A 24,855-nucleotide genomic window follows, 5' to 3' on the forward strand; every position below is an offset into this window, starting at 1 on the left:
GAGCAGAATTCAGCGCATTAGGAAAGGTATTTATAAAGGAAATTACTGTGGCGGGATTGTCTTGTCGAAGAGCAAAAATAACCAAATTATATGACAAATTCGGCGGTTTTGGGTTAAAAATCCTAATAATTTGGTGGAGGCCAAGTTACAGACTTCCCCTGCCCGTCAGTCGACCTATATACGTGCCAGAATGACGATACTGGGAATATTTCTCTCTTAGATGGGTTTGGAGGGCTATTTCCTCCGAGAAATGTTCCTCTTCAAATAAATTCTCTTAATTTTACGTACCCTTCTCCAAATTGTTAGCTGTTAGTGCACACACTTTACTCACAACTTCATGTTAGTGTTTGCTTTGTGCTTCTTGTGACTTACGCCTCTTGTTATGCTTCTTGTGATCTTATCTACAATCTGGAACCATTAAAATACCTTATTATTTCTCGGCGAAATCAGGTGCATTCCTTTAAGCATTAGGGACATCCATATGGAAACGTTTTTTTACCCCTGGACACATGCTAGCTCAATCTGTTCTTGAAAACCAAGGTTTTCCAAGATGCTTCTTTTGGTTGTTTTAAGATCATGAAGTTTTTAGGGCAGTATAACATTTTCGTCAGTCTTGGAGCATGAAACTGAAAAAGCGAAATTAGTTCAATTCGACAAAATTGTTGGTCCACAGAAATTCCACAATTAATGGTCTGCTAATCCAAACACAACTATACATTCTAAGGAAAGTTGCAGTTTTTGAACTTTTTAAGAAAAAAAATGGATAAAAAGCTCTTCGTCGAAAACTTAATTCTGAGATTTCCTGACTTTTAAAGATGTATATGCTTGTGTATGTTTTCATTTAGAGAGTTCCAAAAATCAGGTTTTATTTTCACTCCTCCAGGTATTCAAGTGAAATAGTGTTGGCTACACTTTATGCTATTTTTTCTTCATGTCTTTTTTAACATTAGTAAATACAAGTTTAATAAGACGACAGCCATATACAATATTAACTTATAAAAAAGGTTTTGGGCAATATTTCATAGAATCCGAACTACTATCTCGAACATATTTACAAGAATTTATTGAGGTCTAGGTTGTATTGTTAGGACACTGCACTTCGTTGAAAAATGCAAGCGTACTATTTGCAGGATTTCAATCTGCAGTGGAATAGGACAAGGAACTTGAAAAAGAAGCTGATGAATAGACCTTTAGTTTCAGTTCTCAGTAGGAAATATTGCTATATAATTAACATAGGGGGATATTGATGGAGCAACAAACGTAACTATGTCTCATGGGCAAAATACTGTTTGTTCGTTTCCACGTTTTTTCCATACTAAGTGAATTAAATGTATTGACACTTCCTCCTCCAGAGAGGTCGGTTCAGGTTGTTCTCAGGCCCCCAAAGCGAACGATTTTAACTCAAAATATTACCTCTTGTTAAATTCGATTAATATTCAGTATTCTTTCTGGTAACAACCCCGAAGATCGTAATTTAGGAGCCTAATCCTCTAAAGGGGCCCGATTTATCTCGACTTCAAATAGGCACAATGCGGTACTTAGCATCTATTTTTCACCAAGTTTAGTAGAAATTCGATAGCCCTTTCAAGTAGACATCCTCATTACGAAAATATATCCTCTGCCCCAAAATTAGTCCAATGGAGACAAAAGTTGGTTCGAATTATAAAATGTTAGTTGTTTTTTGTTGTTGTTACTATGCATGTTGGTACTTCATGCCTTTTAACGATTTACAAGAAACGATAAAGATTTGCAAAATTTAACGATTTACGATTAACAAGAAAGCATGATGGGACGAATTGTTCCTTATACAATGGGGATAATCATTTTAAATTTCAAGGGACAGATAAATGGTTTGCCCCTCCCCTATGCACACCCTTCTGAGTAGGCGCTTAGCTTGCCTCAACCTTTGAGCTGTGAGTTCTTGGATTAATGACAGGTGCATTACTGGTTATCTTCTACTTTTGGATAGCTTATCAGTTGAACAAACTTGCACAGCTAAAAAAAAAAGATAGGAAAAGTGTCCGTTGGCTTATGATATTTAGTCAATACGTTCCAATGTGTATTCAAAAGTGATAAGAAATATTTCATTTAACTATAATAGATAATAAATCCAATCTTTTAGTTCTCTCTTGCTCTAAGAGAATAGCTCTGCTAAGATAGTTGTTCTTCACTGAATTCACAAATGAACATTTGACACAAAGTTACACACAACAACACACTGTTTATCGGCCTCCAGTTTCGGAATGGTCATTTTTTGAACTCAGACGTCACTGACGACCATCTGTAGTACTCTAGTACCCCACTATAGGTACTGATGTCACTAGTATAGGTAGTTTGGGGCCACTGTTGGAGACAGTTATGTACCACGCTGCCGTAGTCCCTTGTAAACTATCTGTAACGAGCCACATATTCTACGAGCACTGCCCTCTTTGGTATTTCTTCTTTTGGGTTGCCACAGCTATAACCAGATGGCTATTACAAATGTAATATCTTTTGGGAGTAAGTGTCACAGTATTTGGATGCATGGTGTCACAAGGCCGTGGCCATATTTCCCAAATCATTATTTCCCTCGGGAAAATATTTCAAATAGCATAGGACTTTTGTGTATATACCAAAGCTCTTTTCTCTTTCCATCTCATTCCACCAGTTATTCCCAACTGATTTTGGGTTTCTAATGTTACCAAATGTATCAGCACAAATATTTCAAAGATTTGTTTTGTAGACGACGATTGGCCTCTCCTGACGTGTACACTTTGTGCTAGGCTAATAGACAGGACCAAAATGTCGAAAAATTGTTCAGAGTTTGTCCTGTGCTTGAAAGGCTGAAGCTGTGAGACCTTGCTTATCTTGATAAGACCCGAGTTTTATTATAAAGGGCCATTCTTAACACCTTCCTGAAGCTCCCGCAAAGAAAGCTCCTTCATTCAAGAGGAAGGTCCTTCCTCCTAAAAAACATTGAGTTCACTAACGTTTGGAACATCCTGGACACTATTAAACTGAATCTCTTAACCTGATAAATAGCTCGGCTGTAGCTGTCTTGGCGCTTCCTAAGCGATTGGGACTTTTTTCACTGGCTTATTTGATTGGTTCCACAACCCCGCACCCTCTCAAGGTATTTCATTCATTTGTAAATTCTGCTTATGTAAGAGTCTTTAACATTCCAACGGATTAATGCAAAATTCATTTGATTTCCTATCCTGCATGAACATACAGCATTGTTTATTTTCAGGAAAGCTTCAATAAAAGTATAGTTGTTATCAAAGGTGCTATTTCTATCATTCCGAACAAAAATAAATTAATAATGAAGACGAAAGATCTTGATCTTTAATAATGAATGATCTTTAATGATAAATTAATAATGAAGACGAAAAATGAAATTAATAATGAAGACAAACAACTGTGCACTACACCGCTTTTTTACACCGCTTTTTTTTTCTGCTCATGCAGAAAAAAAAAAATCAGACATCAGAAATTGAAAGATCTAAATTTCTGCTTAAGGGCCTTAATTAATTAGTGAAGGGCACCTTAATTAACTAGTGAATTACCCGGAAGTTTGTTATTTTGTGAATGACACAATTTGTTTTGTATACATATGTTAGTTAAAATTTTAATACTTTAGTATTTCTACTGATGACGATCACTGTGTATATGATCGGAATATCTAAACGTTTGTGCCTGTTTTCACTGTCTAAATAAATGGATTGATCCCCATTCGAACGTTTATTTGTTCGCAAAGATATTAAAGCCCAAAAGTTGATTATGGTGCCACTTCTTAGAAAAACTTCTTGTGTCTGGCTTCTCGGAAAATCTTAATTTGAATAGCATAAACTCGGTGATGACAATGTACAAAAATTTAGGACGGGGCGAAATGGATATTTCCGAATCTAAGGGGGCAGTTTTGTTGAATTTTTTAATAAGAATCCTTTTAAAAGTATTTTCAGTGAGAATACCAAAAAGCTATTTTTTTAAATATCAGAGGCTAAATCCAACAAAACCCTCCGCCAACTAACGCCCCTTTTTTATTATAGACTGCTCCTAACCCCAAGCTAATTCCCTGCTATCATTCCCAACAAAAGTAAATTAATAAAGACGAAAGATATTACAAAGAACTGAGCACTACAACTGTTCTTCCTGCTCACGCAGAAAAAAATCAGACATTGATCGGAAAAATCACAAAAAATCAGATATTAAGGATTTTTTTGCAGATAGAATTGAAACTCAATCACCTCTTCTTTTCTTTTGTTTGACAAATTCACATAAATGTATATCATATATGATATTGAACTACATCACCCGAATTAGGGCCCCAGACTTACCGATTAACGAATTCGTATAAATTTACTTAAAAACTCCGAACTCCGCAAAAACGAAAAGTGTTTTTTCTGCAAATTGTTTATTTTGATGAATAAAATTGGAAACCCGTCTACAAAAACAAAGGAAAACACAAAGCATAGAAGGAAAACGAACAAATAGCTTTTCTAAACATCGACAATGTTACTGAATGGTACCCCAATAAGAGGCAAGAAAATAGAAAAATAAAATCAACAAATAAAATACGAATTCTAAACCATTGGCAATAAATTTTCTTTTTATGTGTTTCAATGAGTTTTGAAAATATCCTAGTTCTTGGTCGGTTATGCTATGAGTGTTAATTAATTTTGAGTTGTCAATCTACGTTGGTATGTTGAGTAGATATTTCACGAACCAAAAGAAAATGAGCTGGATTTGTCCCCTGCCAGTTTTATGACAAATAATTATGGTTGCAGCAGCGATAAAGACTAAGAAAGCTAGTAAAGACCGAACCGCAGCCCATATAGTAACCAAAAGTTAAAAAACACGAAAAAAACCCACCTAGTGTAAAAAGATTGCCATCTGACACTGATTCAGGATTGGTAACAATTATTTTGGTTTATCTCAAAAGTAAAACTTATTGCAAAAAGTAATTTATGGTGATTTCCAAAAAGTGTGTTCACCAAAGTCCTGAACAAGGATAATCTGGGTTATATTTTGACTATATATATATATATATATATATATATATATATATATATATATATATATATATATATATATATATATATATATATATATATATATATATATATATATATATATATATATATATATATATATATATATATATATATATATATATATATATATATATATATATATATATATATATATATATATATATATATATATATATATATATATATATATATATATATATATATATATATATATATATATATATATATATATATATATATATATATATATATATATATATATATATATATATATACTAGCTGTTGGGGTGGCGCTTCGCGCCACCCCAACACCTAGTTGGTGGGGGCGCTTCGCGCCCCCCCCAAGCCCCCCCGCGCGCGTAAGTCGTTACGCGCCATAATAGTTACGCGCCATTGGAGTTGTGTCCCTATGTCCCACCTGTGAATATAGATAGATATATATATATATATATATATATATATATATATATATATATATATATATATATATATATATATATATATATATATATATATATATATATATATATATATATATATATATATATATATATATATATATATATATATATATATATATATATATATATATATATATATATATATATATATATATATGGTTTTAACTACGTAAAACTTGCGAATATACAACATTCTTTGCTGTCCCATTGTCTTTGCATATAAATAGATTGTCAGGTTTACCGACTCTTGAACATGCAACATATAATGGTCCATGGGAAAACAATCTGTATTCAGATCTATACCTCATGATTCTAATGATTGCCCTTGAGCTTTGTTGATCGTAATTGCTAATCGACCATTCCCTGTCCCGGTGTCCCGGTCGTCATTTATATCCCCCTGTTTCCCCCGGTGTCCCCGTTGTAGTTGTGTCCCTGTGTCCCGGTCGTCATTTATATTCCCTGTGTCCCGGTCGTCATTTGTATCCCGGTGTCCCGGTCTGTATATACATTCGTTTTTTAGTTTTGTTTTTCTCCTTTATTTTTTCCTTTTTTTTTTTTTTTAGCTTATTTAGATTTTTAGATTTTTTAGTTTTTTTATTAGTTTTTAGTTTTTTTTTCTTTTTAGTTTTTTTTGTCCCGGTCGTCATTTATATCCCCCTGTTTCCCCCGGTGTCCCCGTTGTAGTTGTGTCCCTGTGTCCCGGTCGTCATTTATATTCCCTGTGTCCCGGTCGTCATTTGTATCCCGGTGTACCGGTCTGTATATACATTCGTTTTTTAGTTTTGTTTTTCTCCTTTATTTTTTTCCTTTTTTTTTCTTTTTCAGTTTATTTAGATTTTTAGATTTTTTAGTTTTTTTATTAGTTTTTAGTTTTTTTTTTCTTTTTAGTTTTTTTGTAGTTTTTACCTTCTTTTTAGTTTTGTTAGTTTTGTTTTTTACTTATGTCCTGGTCGTCATTTATACTCCCTGTGTCCCGGTGCTTTGTTGATTGCTAATCGAACATTCCTTTTGTCCTGGTCGCTTTCTCTTTGAGTGTCGTCATTTAGTTTTTTCTTTTTTAGTTCTTTTAGTTTTTACCTTTTTTAGTTTTTTTTAGTTTTTTAGATGAAAATTTTTTTTAGTTTTTTCCTTTTTTTCTTTTTAGTTTTTTATTGGTTTTTACCTTTATTTTAGCTTATTTTTCAGTTTTTTCCTTTTTTTTTAGTTTTTTTTTATTTTTTATTTTTTTTAGTTTTTTACCTTTTTTTAGTTTTTTTAGTTTTTTTAGTTTTTCAGCTTTTTTACTTTTTTTATTAGTTTTTAGTTTTTTTGTAGTTTTTGCCTTTTTTTAGTTTTTTCAGTTTTTTTTTAGTTTTTTATTGGTTTTTACCTTTATTTTAGCTTATTTTTCAGTTTTTTCCTTTTTTTAGTTTTTAGTTTTTTTTAGTTTTTTACCTTTTTTTAGTTTTTTTAGTTTTTTTAGTTTTTTAGCTTTTTTATTTTTTTTATTAGTTTTTAGTTTTTTTTTGTAGTTTTTGCCTTTTTTTTAGTTTTTTTAGTTTTTTAGCTTTTTTATTAGTTTTTAGTTTTTTTGTAGTTTTTGCCTTTTTTTAGTTTTTTTAGTTTTTTAGCTTTTTTATTTTTTTTATTAGTTTTTAGTTTTTTTTGTAGTTTTTGCCTTTTTTTAGTTTTTTCAGTTTTGACGTCACCTGATCCAGTTTTTTCAGGTGACGTCACCTGATCCACGATCCACAGATCCACAGACAACTTATTTTTATATATATAGATAGTTTTTTTTTTTACTTATGTCCTGGTCGTCATTTATACTCCCTGTGTCCCGGTGCTTTGTTGATTGCTAATCGAACATTCCTTTTGTCCTGGTCGCTTTCTCTTTGAGTGTCGTCATTTATTTTTTTCTTTTTTAGTTCTTTTAGTTTTTACCTTTTTTAGTTTTTTTCAGTTTTTTAGATGAAAATTTTTTTTAGTTTTTTCCTTTTTTTCTTTTTAGTTTTTTATTAGTTTTTACCTTTATTTTAGCTTATTTTTCAGTTTTTTCTTTTTTTTATTTTTTTTTTTATTTTTTATTTTTTTTAGTTTTTTACCTTTTTTTAGTTTTTTTAGTTTTTTAGTTTTTAAGCTTTTTTACTTTTTTTATTAGTTTTTAGTTTTTTTTTGTAGTTTTTGCCTTTTTTTAGTTTTTTCAGTTTTTTTTTTAGTTTTTTATTGGTTTTTACCTTTATTTTAGCTTATTTTTCAGTTTTTTTCCTTTTTTTTAGTTTTTTTTTAGTTTTTAGTTTTTTTTAGTTTTTTACCTTTTTTTAGTTTTTTTAGTTTTTTAGTTTTTTAGCTTTTTTATTTTTTTTATTAGTTTTTAGTTTTTTTTTGTAGTTGTTGCCTTTTTTTAGTTTTTTAGCTTTTTTATTAGTTTTTAGTTTTTTTTGTAGTTTTTGCCTTTTTTAGTTTTTTTAGTTTTTTAGCTTTTTTATTTTTTTTATTAGTTTTTAGTTTTTTTTTGTAGTTTTTGCCTTTTTTTAGTTTTTTCAGTTTTGACGTCACCTGATCCAGTTTTTTCAGGTGACGTCACCTGATCCATCCACAGATCCACACACAGACAACTTATTTTTATATATATAGATATAATCTGGCGTAACGGACAGACAACTTATTTTTATATATATAGATTTTATATATATATATTTTATATTTTATATATATTTTCTCTTTTTTTTCTTTGCATATAAATAGATTGTCAGGTTTACCGACTCTTGAACATGCAACATATAATGGTCCATGGGAAAACAATCTGTATTCAGATCTATACCTCATGATTCTAATGATTGCCCTTGAGCTTTGTTGATGGTAATTGCTAATCGACCATTCCCTGTCCCGGTGTCCCGGTCGTCATTTATATCCCCCTGTTTCCCCCGGTGTCCCCGTTGTAGTTGTGTCCCTGTGTCCCGGTCGTCATTTATATTCCCTGTGTCCCGGTCGTCATTTGTATCCCGGTGTCCCGGTCTGTATATACATTCGTTTTTTAGTTTTGTTTTTCTCCTTTATTTTTTTCCTTTTTTTCTTTTTTAGCTTATTTAGATTTTTAGATTTTTTAGTTTTTTTATTAGTTTTTAGTTTTTTTTCTTTTTAGTTTTTTTTGTCCCGGTCGTCATTTATATCCCCCTGTTTCCCCCGGTGTCCCCGTTGTAGTTGTGTCCCTGTGTCCCGGTCGTCATTTATATTCCCTGTGTCCCGGTCGTCATTTGTATCCCGGTGTACCGGTCTGTATATACATTCGTTTTTTAGTTTTGTTTTTCTCCTTTATTTTTTTCCTTTTTTTTTCTTTTTTAGTTTATTTAGATTTTTAGATTTTTTAGTTTTTTTATTAGTTTTTAGTTTTTTTTTCTTTTTAGTTTTTTTGTAGTTTTTACCTTCTTTTTAGTTTTGTTAGTTTTGTTTTTTACTTATGTCCTGGTCGTCATTTATACTCCCTGTGTCCCGGTGCTTTGTTGATTGCTAATCGAACATTCCTTTTGTCCTGGTCGCTTTCTCTTTGAGTGTCGTCATTTATTTTTTTCTTTTTTAGTTCTTTTAGTTTTTACCTTTTTAGTTTTTTTTTAGTTTTTTAGATGAAATTTTTTTTTAGTTTTTTCCTTTTTTCCTTTTTAGTTTTTTATTGGTTTTTACCTTTATTTTAGCTTATTTTTCAGTTTTTTCCTTTTTTTTATTTTTTTTTTATTTTTTATTTTTTTTAGCTATTTACCTTTTTTTAGTTTTTTTAGTTTTTTTATTTTTTTTAGTTTTTTAGCTTTTTTACTTTTTTTATTAGTTTTTAGTTTTTTTGTAGTTTTTGCCTTTTTTTAGTTTTTTCAGTTTTTTTTTTAGTTTTCTATTGGTTTTTACCTTTATTTTAGCTTATTTTTCAGTTTTTTCCTTTTTTTTAGTTTTTTTTTAGTTTTTAGTTTTTTTAGTTTTTTACCTTTTTTTAGTTTTTTTTAGTTTTTTTAGTTTTTTAGCTTTTATATTTTTTTTTATTAGTTTTTAGTTTTTTTTGTAGTTTTTGCCTTTTTTTTTTAGTTTTTTTAGTTTTTTAGCTTTTTTATTAGTTTTTAGTTTTTTTTGTAGTTTTTGCCTTTTTTTAGTTTTTTTTAGTTTTTTAGCTTTTTTATTTTTTTTATTAGTTTTTAGTTTTTTTTGTAGTTTTTGCCTTTTTTTAGTTTTTTCAGTTTTGACGTCACCTGATCCAGTTTTTTCAGGTGACGTCACCTGATCCACGATCCACAGATCCACAGACAACTTATTTTTATATATATAGATAGTTTTTTTTTTTACTTATGTCCTGGTCGTCATTTATACTCCCTGTGTCCCGGTGCTTTGTTGATTGCTAATCGAACATTCCTTTTGTCCTGGTCGCTTTCTCTTAGAGTGTCGTCATTTATTTTTTTCTTTTTTAGTTCTTTTAGTTTTTACCTTTTTTAGTTTTTTTTAGTTTTTTAGATGAAAATTTTTTTAGTTTTTTCCTTTTTTTCTTTTTAGTTTTTTATTGGTTTTTACCTTTATTTTAGCTTATTTTTCAGTTTTTTCCTTTTTTTTTAGTTTTTTTTAATTTTTTATTTTTTTTAGTTTTTTACCTTTTTTAAGTTTTTTTAGTTTTTTAGTTTTTTAGCTTTTTTACTTTTTTTATTAGTTTTTAGTTTTTTTTTGTAGTTTTTGCCTTTTTTTAGTTTTTTCAGTTTTTTTTTTAGTTTTTTATTGGCTTTTACCTTTATTTTAGCTTATTTTTCAGTTTTTTTCCTTTTTTTTAGTTTTTTTAAGTTTTTAGTTTTTTTTAGTTTTTTACCTTTTTTTAGTTTTTTTAGTTTTTTTAGTTTTTTAGCTTTTTTATTTTTTTTATTAGTTTTTAGTTTTTTTTTGTAGTTGTTGCCCTTTTTTAGTTTTTTAGCTTTTTTATTAGTTTTTAGTTTTTTTTGTAGTTTTTGCCTTTTTTTAGTTTTTTTAGTTTTTTAGCTTTTTTATTTTTTTTATTAGTTTTTAGTCTTTTTTGTAGTTTTTGCCTTTTTTTAGTTTTTTTCAGTTTTGACGTCACCTGATCCAGCTTTTTCAGGTGACGTCACCTGATCCATCCACAGATCCACACACAGACATCTTATTTTTATATATACAGATATAATCTGGGGTAACGGACAGACAACTTATTTTTATATATATAGATATATATATATATATATATATATATATATATATATATATATATATATATATATATATAAATATATATATATATATATACTAGCTGTTGGGGTGGCGCTTCGCGCCACCCCAACACCTAGTTGGTGGGGGCGCTTCGCGCCCCCCCCAAGCCCCCCCGCGCGCGTAAGTCGTTACGCGCCATAATAGTTACGCGCCATTGTAGTTGTGTCCCTATGTCCCACCTGTGAATATAGATAGATATATATATATGGTTTTAACTACGTAAAACTTGCGAATATACAACATTCTTTGCTGTCCCATTGTCTTTGCATATAAATAGATTGTCAGGTTTACCGACTCTTGAACATGCAACATATAATGGTCCATGGGAAAACAATCTGTATTCAGATCTATACCTCATGATTCTAATGATTGCCCTTGAGCTTTGTTGATGGTGATTGCTAATCGACCATTCCCTGTCCCGGTGTCCCGGTCGTCATTTACATCCCCCTGTTTCCCCCGGTGTCCCCGTTGTAGTTGTGTCCCTGTGTCCCGGTCGTCATTTATATTCCCTGTGTCCCGGGTCCCGGTCGTCATTTGTATCCCGGTGTCCCGGTCTGTATATACATTCGTTTTTTAGTTTTGTTTTTCTCCTTTATTTTTTTCCTTTTTTTTTCTTTTTTAGCTTATTTAGATTTTTAGATTTTTTAGTTTTTTTATTAGTTTTTAGTTTTTTTTTCTTTTTAGTTTTTTTGTCCCGGTCGTCATTTATATCCCCTTGTTTCCCCCGGTGTCCCCGTTGTAGTTGTGTCCCTGTGTCCCGGTCGTCATTTATATTCCCTGTGTCCCGGTCGTCATTTGTATCCCGGTGTACCGGAGTTGTGTCCCTGTGTCCCGGTCGTCATTTATATTCCCTGTGTCCCGGGTCCCGGTCGTCATTTGTATCCCGGTGTCCCGGTCTGTATATACATTCGTTTTTTAGTTTTGTTTTTCTCCTTTATTTTTTTCCTTTTTTTTTCTTTTTTAGCTTATTTAGATTTTTAGATTTTTTAGTTTTTTTATTAGTTTTTAGTTTTTTTTTCTTTTTAGTTTTTTTGTCCCGGTCGTCATTTATATCCCCCTGTTTCCCCCGGGTCGTCATTTATACTCCCTGTGTCCCGGTGCTTTGTTGATTGCTAATCGAACATTCCTTTTGTCCTGGTCGCTTTCTCTTTGAGTGTCGTCATTTATTTTTTTCTTTTTTAGTTCTTTTAGTTTTTACCTTTTTTAGTTTTTTTAGTTTTTAGTTTTTTTAGTTTTTTACCTTTTTTTAGTTTTTTTATTTTTTTTTAGTTTTTTAGCTTTTTTATTTTTTTTATTAGTTTTTAGTTTTTTTGTAGTTTTTGCCTTTTTTTTAGTTTTTTTAGTTTTTTAGCTTTTTTATTAGTTTTTAGTTTTTTTTGTAGTTTTTGCCTTTTTTTAGTTTTTTTAGTTTTTTAGCTTTTTTATTTTTTTTATTAGTTTTTAGTTTTTTTTGTAGTTTTTGCCTTTTTTTTCTCTTTGAGTGTCGTCATTTATTAGTTTTTTCCTTTTTTTTTTAGTTTTTTATTGGTTTTTACCTTTATTTTAGCTTATTTTTCAGTTTTTTCCTTTTTTTTAGTTTTTTTTATTTTTTATTTTTTTTTAGTTTTTTACCTTTTTTTAGTTTTTTTAGTTTTTTAGCTTTTTTACTTTTTTTATTAGTTTTTAGTTTTTTTTGTAGTTTTTGCCTTTTTTTAGTTTTTTCAGTTTTTTTTTTAGTTTTTTATTGGTTTTTACCTTTATAGTTTTTTTAGTTTTTTAGCTTTTTTATTTTTTTTATTAGTTTTTAGTTTTTTTTGTAGTTTTTGCCTTTTTTTAGTTTTTTCAGTTTTGACGTCACCTGATCCAGTTTTTTCAGGTGACGTCACCTGACACATCCATCCATCCATCCACAGACAACTTATTTTTATATATATATATATAGATATATATACATATATATATATATATATATATATATATATATATATATATATATATATATATATATATATATATATATATATATATATATATATATATATATATATATATATATATATATATATATATATATATATATATATATATATATATATATATATATATATATATATAAATTGTTAATTTGTTGACTAACGTCATGCATGTTTGTCGAATGACGTCATTATGAGGATTGAGCATTATTCCGTCATGAGGTTGTTTGTCGACTGACGTCATGTTTGTCGACTGACAAAATTACAGACCGGGACACTGGGACACAAATGACGACCGGAACACAGGGGATATAAATGACGACCGGGACACTCAAAGAGAAATTACAGACTGGGACACCGGGACACAGGGAATATAAATAACGATCGGGACACAGGGACACAACTAAAACGGGGACACTGGGGGGCACAGGGGGGATATATAAGTGACGACCGGGACACAGGGAATGTTTGATTAGCAATCACCTTCAACAAAGCTCAAGGGCAATCATTAGAATAATGAGGTACAGATCTGAATACGGATTGTTTTTCCCATGGACAATTATATGTTGCATGTTCAAGAGTCGGTAAACCTGACAATCTATTTATATACACAGACAATGGGACAGCGAAGAATGTTGTATATTCGCAGGATATAAGTAAATAAGGCTTTTTATATGACGTCATTATAAGATGACACTACAGACCGGGACACAAATGACGACCGGGACACCAGGACACAGGGAATGTTTGACGTCATGTTTGCAGACTGGGACACAAATGACGACCGGGACACAGGGAATATTAATGACGACCGGGACACTCAAAGAGAAATTACAGACTGGGACACCGGGACACAAATAACGACCGGGACATATAAATGACGACCAGGACACTCAAAGATAAATTACAGACCGGGACACAAATGACGACCGGGACACCGGTCGTCATTTTATTTAAGTAAAGCTTATTGCAAAAAGTAATTTATGGTGATTTCCAAAAAGTGTGTTCACCAGAGTCCTGAACAAGGATAATCTGGGATATATTTTGACTATATATATATATATATATATATATATATATATATATATATATATATATATATATATATATATATATATATATATATATATATATATATATATATATATGTATATATATATATATATATATATATATATATATATATATATATACATATATGTATATATATATATATATATATATATATATATATATATATATATATATATATATATATATATATATATATATATATATATATATATATATATATATATATATATATATATATATATATATTCTTGAGCCTAATCATGGCGCTGGTCATGAAGATCATTTCTTGGATTTAAATATTAATATTTGTGATAATAATAAATTAAGTTTTAAAATTTATAATAAAACGGATGATTTTGATTTTGAAGTGATTAGTTTCCCATTCCCTGAAAGTAATATACACTCAAATATCACATATTCAGCGTTTTTCTCGCAGTTAGTTCGTTATGCAAGGATTCGTAGTAATTATATTGATTTTAAAAATAGATGTAAAATCTTAAGCCAAAAATTGATATCAAGAGGTTTTTCTGCAAATAAATTAACTTGGCAATTTAAAAAATTTAGTTTTCATTATAACGAACTTTTAAATAAATATCAAAGGAATTATCTAGAAATACTTAAAGAAATTTTTAACTAATTTCGGAGGTTCGAGAAATGTTGTCACAGCGCCATTTATTTTGAATTGTGTTTCTAATTGAGCGCATTTTTTAAAAAATTAGCCACATGGTAAAGATGAATTCTATAATTGTTTAGTTCATTCAGGTTTTTTGCAATGTGTTAATATTTGTGATTTGGTAAAATTTATAATATTTAGTTTACCTATTGTTGCTAAAGGGAGGGATATATTAACAGGATAAGCTTGTTTTGGTTTTACTTGATTGTTTTACATTTGCTGTTTTTTTTTTCATAGGCATGTATTTTGGGGGTGATACCTGACGCGGGGATGCCATGGATATTCTGTGGTAGCCACAACACTGTGCTGGGTAGAGAATTTAGAGTGGCGAAACCCTATATAGGCCAGTGTATTCTCCTGATGAGCCCTTATGTTGGGTGTTGCCTCTGAATTATTTGTCTATATTATTTTTTCTATTGTTCGGTAAATGACGACTTATACTTATTGACGACATGACTGCCTGTCCATGGATTATTCTTTATGGTTGATTGTGTGTGGCTATACTGATTGACCTATGTGATTGTATGGATGAGTAGGGTTAAGGCCTCATTCAAGTGCTGGTCTATATTAATCACTAATTTAGAAAAACAGTCTTCCTTTTCTCCTTCTGTCTCTTTTTTTTTTTTTTTTTTGTGCTGTAGTATTGGTGATTTCTCTTTTCATGATATATATATATATATATATATATATATATATATATATATATATATATATATATATATATATATATATATATATATATATATATATATATATATATATATATATATATATATATAAATTGTTAGTTTGTTGACTAACGTCATGCATGTTTGTCGAATGACGTCATTTTGAGGATTGAGCATTACTCCGTCATGAAGTTGTTTGTCGACTGACGTCATGTTTGTCGACTGACAAAATTACAGACCAGGACACTGGGACACAAATGACGACCGGGACACAGGGGATATAAATGACGACCGGGACACTCAAAGAGAAATTACAGACTGGGACACCGGGACACAAATAACGACCGGGACACAGGGAATATAAATAACGATCGGGACACAGGGACACAACTAAAACGGGGACACCGGGGGGGCACAGGGGGGATATATAAGTGACGACCGGGGCACAGGGAATGTTTGATTAGCAATCACCTTCAACAAAGCTCAAGGGCAATCATTAGAATAATGAGGTACAGATCTGAATACGGATTATTTTTCCCATGGACAATTATATGTTGCATGTTCAAGAGTCGGTAAACCTGACAATCTATTTATATACACAGACAATGGGACAGCGAAGAATGTTGTATATTCGCAAGATATAAGTATGTAAGGCTTTGTATATGACGTCATTATAAGATGACACTACAGACCGGGACACAAATGACGACCGGGACACCGGGACACAGGGAATGTTTGACGTCATGTTTGCCGACTGACGAAATTACAGACCGGGACACAAATGACGACTGGGACACAGGGAATATTAATGACGACCGGGACACTCAAAGAGAAATTACAGACTGGGACACCGGGACACAAATAACGACCGGGACATATAAATGACGACCAAGACACTCAAAGATAAATTACAGACCGGGACACAAATGACGACCGGGACACCGGAACCCAGGGAATATAAATGACGACCGGGACGCTCAAAGAGAAATTACAGACTGGGACACTGGGACAAAAATGACGACCGGGATACTGGGAATATAAATGACGACCGGGACACAGGGACACAACTACAATGGGGGCTCAGGGGGATGTATAAATGACGACGGGGACACAGGGAATGTTCGATTAGCAATCACCATCAACAAAGCTCAAGGGCAATCATTAGAATAATGAGGTATGGATCTGAATACGGATTGCTTTTCCCATGGACAATTTTATGTTGCATGTTCAAGAGTCGGTAAACCTGACAATCTATTTATATGCACATACAATGGGACATCGAAGAATGTTGTATATTCGCAAGTTTTACGTAGTTAAAAAAATATATATATATCGATCTATATTCACAGGTGGGACACAGGGACACAACTACAATGGCGCGTAACGACTTAATCGCGCGGGGAGGGCTTGGGGGGCGTACAGTGGTACAGTGGTACCTTGTAACAACAATAACTTCGAAAAGTCAAGGTGCAGTTAATCTATTAACTGGACCTTATATAGCATTTTCTCTAACCATAATTCTGGGCTCTTTCATCAATTTCTTATCTCGCAAGAGCTTCCTTTTTTTGTCGATGTTTTCTTGGATTAATAATTTATTTTAGTTTTATTGGACTATCTGATTTAGTTGATCCTATGTATTACACTTCCAACTAAGTAAACAGTAGCCTACATTCTTGGTTGAAAATGGTAAATTGTGAATGCTGTAATTTCATTGGCTTATTTTTTTTTGCATTTTGCTTTTCCAGGGTGGTGGGCAAGGCTATATCCAGGAGATTCAGAGGTTTAGATCCCCCCCATTTTTCCAGCTCTTAAAGCGCGACAAAATGAATATAAAGAAATTTTTATGTGTTTTTTCTTATATTGTAAACCTCCCCCGATCAAAAATCCTGGATGCATCCTTGGGGGTTGGAAAAGGTTTTCATTTAATCCGGAGTTTTTTGAAAAAATAGGCTGTTGGATATTACACTACGTGTATCCCTAAACTGCGCCTTAAGCGAAGGATTACCCAATTCTTATAAAAAAAAAAAAAAATCTGGTGTGGCAGTTTAAAACGCTAATTGACCTTTTTTGTAACACTAAGGTTTACAATCCATTCTTGACCTCAAAAATCGTAGTTATTGGTATATTCTCAAGGCCATATCCAGGGAGCGGCTAGGAGATTTGAAACCTACCACACACACACCCCCACCCCGAAGTGTTTTTCTGACCCTAAAAACGTAACAAAATGAATATAAACAAATTCTTGATGTGTTTTTGAAGTGTTTTTACCCCTCCCCCCCAAAAAAAAATCGCGGATACAGTCCAGTCTATCCTATCTTTTTGGTTTTTAAGATTAATATTTCTATTTTTCAAAAATTGCCTGGTATTTTCTTATCTCACTCACATACATTTTTGGAAACCTTTTAAACCAATATGTTTGCCAAATTTTGGCACACCCTAACAAAACCTTCCCTGTACAAACAACTAGCCATTAATACCAATTAAAAAACACGAAACACACTTTTTGGTTGTTTCGCTCTGTTTTACAATTTGTTTTATGTAATACTAGCTGTTGGGGTGGCACTTCACGCCACCCCAACACCTAGTTGGTGGGGGCGCCTCGCGCCCCCCCAAGCCCCCCCGCGCGCATAAGTCGTTACGTGCCATTGTAGTTGTGTCCCTGTTTACCACCTATGAATATATATAGATTTATATATGTGTTTTGAACTACGTAAAACTTGTGAATATACAACATTCTTGGCTTTCCCATTGTCCGTGCATATACAAAGCCTTATATAATAATAATGACGTCATATGCAAATGCTCAATGCTAATCGAATTGGGAATTGCAATCTTTTAAATTGATTAAATAAAAAAAAAACAAGTTTTTTTAACTGGAAGTAAGGAGCGACATTAAAACTTAAAACGCACAGAAATTACTTCGTATATGAAAGAGGCTGCTACCTCATCAACGCCCCGTTCTTTACGCTAAAGTTTGACTCTTTCTCTCAACTCTTCTTTTTAAAACAGTAAAAAATTTTAGCGTAAAGAGCGGGGCGTTAATGAGGTAGCAGCCTCTTTCATATACGAAGTAATTTCTGTGCGTTTTAAGTTTTAATGTCGCTCCTTACTTCCAGTTAAAAAAAAACTTGTTTTTTTTATTTAATTTCTGAACGTTTTTGAATCAATGCATGTTTTGATTTTGGCTCTCCGCAGAGGAATAATCAAAACGAAATTCGTATACTTTTTTTTTTGCTAAATAGCTTTCTCGTAATTTTGATCGAATGATTTTGAGAAAAAAATAGCGGGGGACGAAGCCTAGTTGCCCTCCGATTTTTTGGTTAATTAAAAAAGCAACTAGAACTTTTAATTTTTTACGAATATTTTTATTGGTAAAAGATTTACGTAACTTATAAATTAGCTTACGTAAAGAACTTTTGTATTCTCATGTTTTTATTACATACTAGCTGTTGGGGTGGCGCTTCGCGCCACCCCAACACCTAGTTGGTGGGGGCGCTTTGCGCCCCCCCAAGCCCCCCCCGCGCGCGTAAGTCGTTACGCGCCATATTAGTTACGCGCCATTGTAGTTGTGTCCCTATGTCCCACCTGTGAATATATATATATATATATATATATATATATATATATATATATATATATATATATATATATATATATATATATATATATATATATATATATATATATATATATATGTTTTTAACTACGTAAAACTTGCGAATATACAACATTCTTTGCTGTCCCATTGTCTGTGCATATAAATAGATTTTCAGGTTTACCGACTCTTGAACATGCAACACATAATGGTCCATGGGAAAACAATCCGTATTCAGATCTATACCTCATGATTCTAATGATTGCCCTTGAGCTTTGTTGATGGTGATTGCTAATCGACCATTCCCTGAGTCGCCATCGTCATTTATATATCCCCCTGTGCACCCCGGCGTCCCCTTTGTAGTTATGTCCCTGTGTCCCGGTCGTCATTTATATTCCCTGTGTCCCGGTCGTCATTTGTGTCCCGGTGTTCCAGTCTGTGATTTCTCTTTGAGTGTCCCAGGCGTCATTTATATTCCTTGTGTCCCGGTGTCCCGGTCGTCATTTATATCCCCCTGTGCCCCCCGGCGTCCCCATTGTAGTTGTGTCCCTGTGTCCCGGTCGTCATTTATATTCCCTGTGTCCCGGTCGTCATTTGTATCCCGGTGTCCCGGTCTGTATATACATTCGTTTTTTAGTTTTGTTTTTCTCCTTTATTTTTTTCCTTTTTTCTTTTTTTTCTTTTTTAGTTTATTTAGATTTTTAGATTTTTTAGTTTTTTTATTAGTTTTTAGTTTTTTTGTAGTTTTTACCATTTTTTTAGTTTTTTTTTTTACTTATGTCCTGGTCGTCATTTATACTCCCTGTGTCCCGGTCGTCATTTGTGTCTCGGTGCTTTGTTGATTGCTAATTTATATTATATTTATATTTATATTTTTTATATTTATTAATATTTTTTTAGTTTTCTTTTTCTCTTATTTTTCAGTTTTTTCCTTTTTTTTAGTTTTTTCTTTTTTAGTTTTTAGTTTTTTTTTGTTTTTTACCTTTTTTTAGTTTTTTTAGTTTTTTTAGTTTTTTAGCTTTTTTAGTTTTTTTATTAGTTTTTAGTTTTTTTTTTTTAGTTTTTGCCTTTTTTTAGTTTTTTAGTTTTTTTTAGTTTTTAGTTTTTTACCTTTTTTTAGTTTTTTTTAGTTTTTTAGCTTTTTTAGTTTTTTTTCTTTTTAGTTTTTTTTGTAGTTTTTACCTTTTTTAGTTTTTTTTCTTCTTTTGTATTAGTGTGAAATAATTCAGACGTCATATGCGGACAAACACGAAGTCACTCGACAGACAGACAGACAGACATAACCCACAAACAACTTATTTTTATATATATTTATTCATATTTTTTTAGTTTTCTTTTTCTCTTTTACTTTTCAGTTTTTTCCTTTTTTTTTAGTTTTTTTCTTTTTTAGTTTTTAGTTTTTTTTAGTTTTTTACCTTTTTTTAGTTTTTTTTTTAGTTTTTTTAGTTTTTTAGCTTTTTTAGTTTTTTTATTAGTTTTTATTTTTTTTTGTAGTTTTTGCCTTTTTTTATTTTTTCCAGTTTTTTTTAGTTATTAGATTTTTACCTTTTTTTAGTTTTTTTTTAGTTTTTTAGCTTTTTTAGTTTTTTTTTTCTTTTTAGTTTTTTTTGTAGTTTTTACCTTTTTTAGTTTTTTTCTTCTTTTGTATTAGTGTGAAATAATTCAGACGTCATATGCGGACAAACATGACGTCACCTGATCCACAGATCCACAGATCCACACACAACAACTTATTTTTATATATATAGATATGAGGGGATTTGCCCCATCGTCAGTACCTCGCTCTTTACACTAAAGCTTAAATTTTATCCCAATTCATTAAGAATGACCCCTGAATCACAAAAGCCGTAGAATAAATAGTTGAAATTTCTAAAAATACTTTAGCGTAAAGAGCGAGGTATTAGAAGGAGGTGAGCCCCTCATATGGGTAATAATTTCTGTTTGTTTTAAGTTTTATTGCTGTTCCTTACTTCCAGCTGAAAAAGCTTTTTCACATTTATTTTTTAATTGCTTTTTTTAAATAATGCTAGTAAATCCTGCTCTCCCTTCATGGAAATTTTCTTTTCCCATGACAAATTCTCGATGGAAAGTTCCCCCAGCATATCCCTCTCTTCTCAACCCCTCCCCCCAACCAAAAAAATCCTCCTGAAAACGCCTGTATACTTCCCAATAACCATTACTATATGTAAGCACAGGTCAAAGTTTGTAACTTGTTGCCCCTCCCACGGGGACTGTGGGGGAGTAATTCGTCCCCAAAGACATAGTTATAAGGTTTTTCGACTACACTGAATAAAATGGCTATCTCAGAATTTTGATCCGTTGACTTTGGGAAAATAATTAGCGCGGGAGGGGGCCTAGGTTTTTTTCCCCTGGGAAAAAAAAAACAAAAAAAAAACAAATAAACACGCATCCGTGATCTGTCTTGTGGCAAAAAATGCAAAATTCCACATTTTTGTAGATAGGAGCTCGAAACTTCTACAGTAGGGTTCTCTGATACACTGAATCTGATGGTGTGATTTTCGTTAAGATTCCATGACTTTTAGGGGGTGTTTCCCCCTATTTTCTAAAATAACGCAAATTTTCTCAGGCTCGTAATTTTGATGGGTAAGACTAAACTTGATGAAACTTATATATTTAAAACCAGCATTAAAATGCGATTCTTTTGATGTAGCTATTGGTATCAAAATTCCATTTTTTAGAGTTTTGGTTACTATTGAGCCGGGCGCTCCTTACTACAGTTCGTTACCACGAACTGTTTGAAAAGGCAGATCCGTTGGAATCGTGGGAATGCGAGGAATAAGAACAGCCTCACCCTCAAAAGGCCCTGTCAAGATTGTGGCCTCTATTACGTTTTCCATTGTTTTTTTTTACGGCAAGTCGCGTGCCATTGCAAAGCTTTGGTGGGTTGATATTTCTTAACAGTATTATTGGTACGCCTATTTTTAGTTGTAGCACGTGTAGTGGAAACCCTGAAAGCTCCACGGAATTTAAAAATTCAGATGGATAATTAACCGCCTCATTTGGTTCCAAAACTGTGTCGACTGACTTGTAAAGGACTGCCTGGTCTCGAATCTTGGTCAAAACAATATTGTTGATTTCGTGGACGTCTATATTTTTGGGTGCAAGAATCGCTCTTTCACTTAGCCATTTATTATTTTTATAATTGTTTAGAATATTCGGAAATACTTTTTCAATCAATTCATTTTTGGACGTCACTAAATTACAAAATTCAGCAGGTAGTTGTATACGTCCTGAAATTGAGTCTACTGGGAGCTTTCCGTTTCCAATTGCCAGCAATTGATCTGAAAATGTTTGACCAGAGTCATCGTTTTGCAATCTGACACGCATATTTGTAGTTAATTTTTTTTTTTTTTTACGTGTGCCCATAAATTAGAATTTTTCAGGCAAGCATTCATTTTGTCTGCAGGGGTTGATCTAGGTATTATAGGTAATGTTTGCCTGAAATCTCCCGCAAGCAATATTAATGTGCTGCCAAAGGGTTTCGAATTCCCTCGCAAATCTTTCAAACATTAATCCAGAGCCTCGAGCGATTTTTTGTGTGCCATTGTGCACTCGTCCCAAATAATAAGTTTGCATTGCTGCAATACTTAACCCATCCCAGATGATTTGGAAATATTGCACGTGGGAGTTTCTGTAGAATGCAAATTCAGAGGCAATTTCAAAGCGGAATGAGCAGTTCTTCCACCAGGCAGCAACGTTGCGGCTATTCCGGACGACGAGATTGCCAACGCTATATCATTTTTTGATCGAATTGATGCCAGAATCAGTTTTATCACAAACGTTCAGTACCTCCTGGCGCATCCAAAAAGAAAATTTCTCCAACGTTGTTATCGACACAATGCATTATCGTATCATAAATGTCTTTTTGTTCCGACGTTAACCTGGAAATGTTACTTTGTACATACAACAATAGATCACTCGTACTGCAACTTTGTTCACGATCCAATTCTACACATGTCGAACCAGCAGCGGTACGATTAGGTGAAGACATTCCCAAATCCTGAAGAGGTTTGTTTGCCATACATACGCACAAATCTTCTATAATAACTAAAGTGTAGTTATAAATTTCTGATGTAAAATCAAAAGTCATATCTGACGTCTCTAACTGTTTTCGATGGAGTATATCTTCGGACATTTTTGATTTATATTTTCCCCATAACTCTGTAGGAGCTGATGGAGAGCAAGTTGTTAGTATGATGCCAAACAATGCACGAATTTGACTTGGAGTTGACGTTTCGCACGCGTCATTGATGCTGTTATCCCAGTGTTGGTCATTCTCCAATAAATTCAGAGCTTGGCATGCACTATGGTAAGTGTCATGTATAGTACCGTTTACAGTTCTCAAATACTCAAAGGATGTCGGACCGGGTACATTCACCAAAAGCAGGCGTAGAAAGAAGCATTCATGTTGATTGGGGTGAACGGTGTAGAGTCTTCCTATCGTGGTATCTTTGAAGATGGTAGGTTGGCCGTCGACTGACTTACCCTTTTTTCGACGTTCAAATACTTTATTTTTAGTATTCCATGTGTAATACGAAGGCACTTCAGTATACAGCAGTTTTTTTGCAAAAGAATCATTTTTGCATAGCGAAAAGAAAGCAGTTAACTTTGTATCCGGTGGATTCAAGGCTCTTTGTTGCACGTTGGATTCCGAAAAATAAACACGTTGACCATTCTGTAAATGTACCGCTAAGTGAACAACAGCTGGACTACGTTCATGTATCGGAAATGAAAGAATTCGCCAAACAGCTTTATTACTGCTTATGTATCTTCCAGCCTGATATTGTACGATTTCGTCGATATCTTTAATTTGGGACTGCAAGCCAAAAACTGCCATGTCACTGCCTTTGTTGACGTATTTACATATGTATTTGATTGCCTTTACGGAGTTACAGTATTCAACGTTTATGTGTGCATTAAATGTTTTTGATAATAATGGGGAATATGGAACAACCCACTGGTTATCTACTTCGATGGTGGTACCGTTACGCTTCTTTATTATTGCTGTTTTACCGCCATCTTCAGTAGATCTTCTTCTATATTGTGGGTAACCATCATTGCCAGTAATTGTGTTGGATACTAAAAGTCGAGGATATTGCTTCGTGCACCTTCCTTTGGCCATGCATGGTAAATTTTCGTTCAGTGCACCGCAAGGTCCATGTATCATATTTTTTACAACAATATCATATAACCCCTTATCGACATTTTCATCAGGTATTTTAGCGAAAATCACATCATCAGTTTCGTTAGAAGTAATTTTGTTATGTAGCCAGATTAGTATATGTGCGTGTGGCAAACCTCGTTTTTGCCATTCCACCGAGTACATCCAGCATTGCACTGACCCAAACACTTCAAGTTTTACTATGTAGTTTATCAGTGATTTCAACTTTTGCCGGAAGACACGGGCCGTAATATCATGTCTATGAACCGCCGATTGTCCTTGAAGTAAAAGCTGCTGTATCTCGTCCCAAGATTGATTACATGTAAATGTAATAAATAAATCTGGACGATCATAGAGACAAACAAACGCAATAGCATCTTGAGCATATTCATGCATATGACAGGGACTGCCAGCATATGACGAAGGTAAAATCGTTAATCTTCCAACGTTTGTGGTATTACCGTCATTTATAACTGCATCTCGCAAATGAATGTATTGTTCAGAGCGGAGCTTGGTCTGATTCAGGCGGATATATAGCAAACGTTCGGATTCAATTTTTGCATACATATCAACGACGTATTGGTGAAACAATTGACGGCATTTTAAAATATAATTGTCTTCATCCTGCCGAATCATTAGTCTATAGGAATAATAATACATTGCATCTGCATTTCTTATTCATTTCTTTGTTAGTGGCTGGATTCATCAATTTAATATTAAAGTCATAGCCGTCTGCTCCATCCCAAAAAATGATAGGATATTGTAGGGCATCGTAGCATCGATGAGTTTCAGCAATTCTTACCAACTGAGCGTTTCGCTTATGAAGAATAATATCTCGAGGTAAAAACTGATCACCGACCATAACGATTGCCACTTCGTCGATAGTTGGAGCATTGTATCTACGCACATTTTGGCCAGGAGGCGTTTTGTCAGTGGAAATAACAATTTTATGCGTATCAGTAGGCATCAAATCGATGGCTGTTTTGAACAGACG

General features: G+C 32.5%; 1 long non-coding RNA gene across 3 annotated transcripts in view; it reads left to right on the forward strand.

Moving 5' to 3' along the window:
* Positions 1-2,121: 2,121 nt before the first annotated feature.
* The window catches only part of LOC136028043 (uncharacterized), a 53,903-nt gene continuing 31,169 nt past the window's right edge, over positions 2,122-24,855 (forward strand). Inside the window, exon 1 of one of the 3 annotated variants that reach the window (XR_010617720.1) lies at positions 2,122-3,112. This is a non-coding gene — a long non-coding RNA (uncharacterized LOC136028043). The remainder of the gene's footprint in view (positions 3,113-24,855) is intronic. The other 2 variants (XR_010617722.1, XR_010617721.1) reach the window with 2 other exon arrangements.

This window comes from Artemia franciscana, chromosome 6 (assembly GCF_032884065.1).
Source record: "Artemia franciscana chromosome 6, ASM3288406v1, whole genome shotgun sequence".
In the NCBI taxonomy this organism is placed as follows: domain Eukaryota; kingdom Metazoa; phylum Arthropoda; class Branchiopoda; order Anostraca; family Artemiidae; genus Artemia; species Artemia franciscana.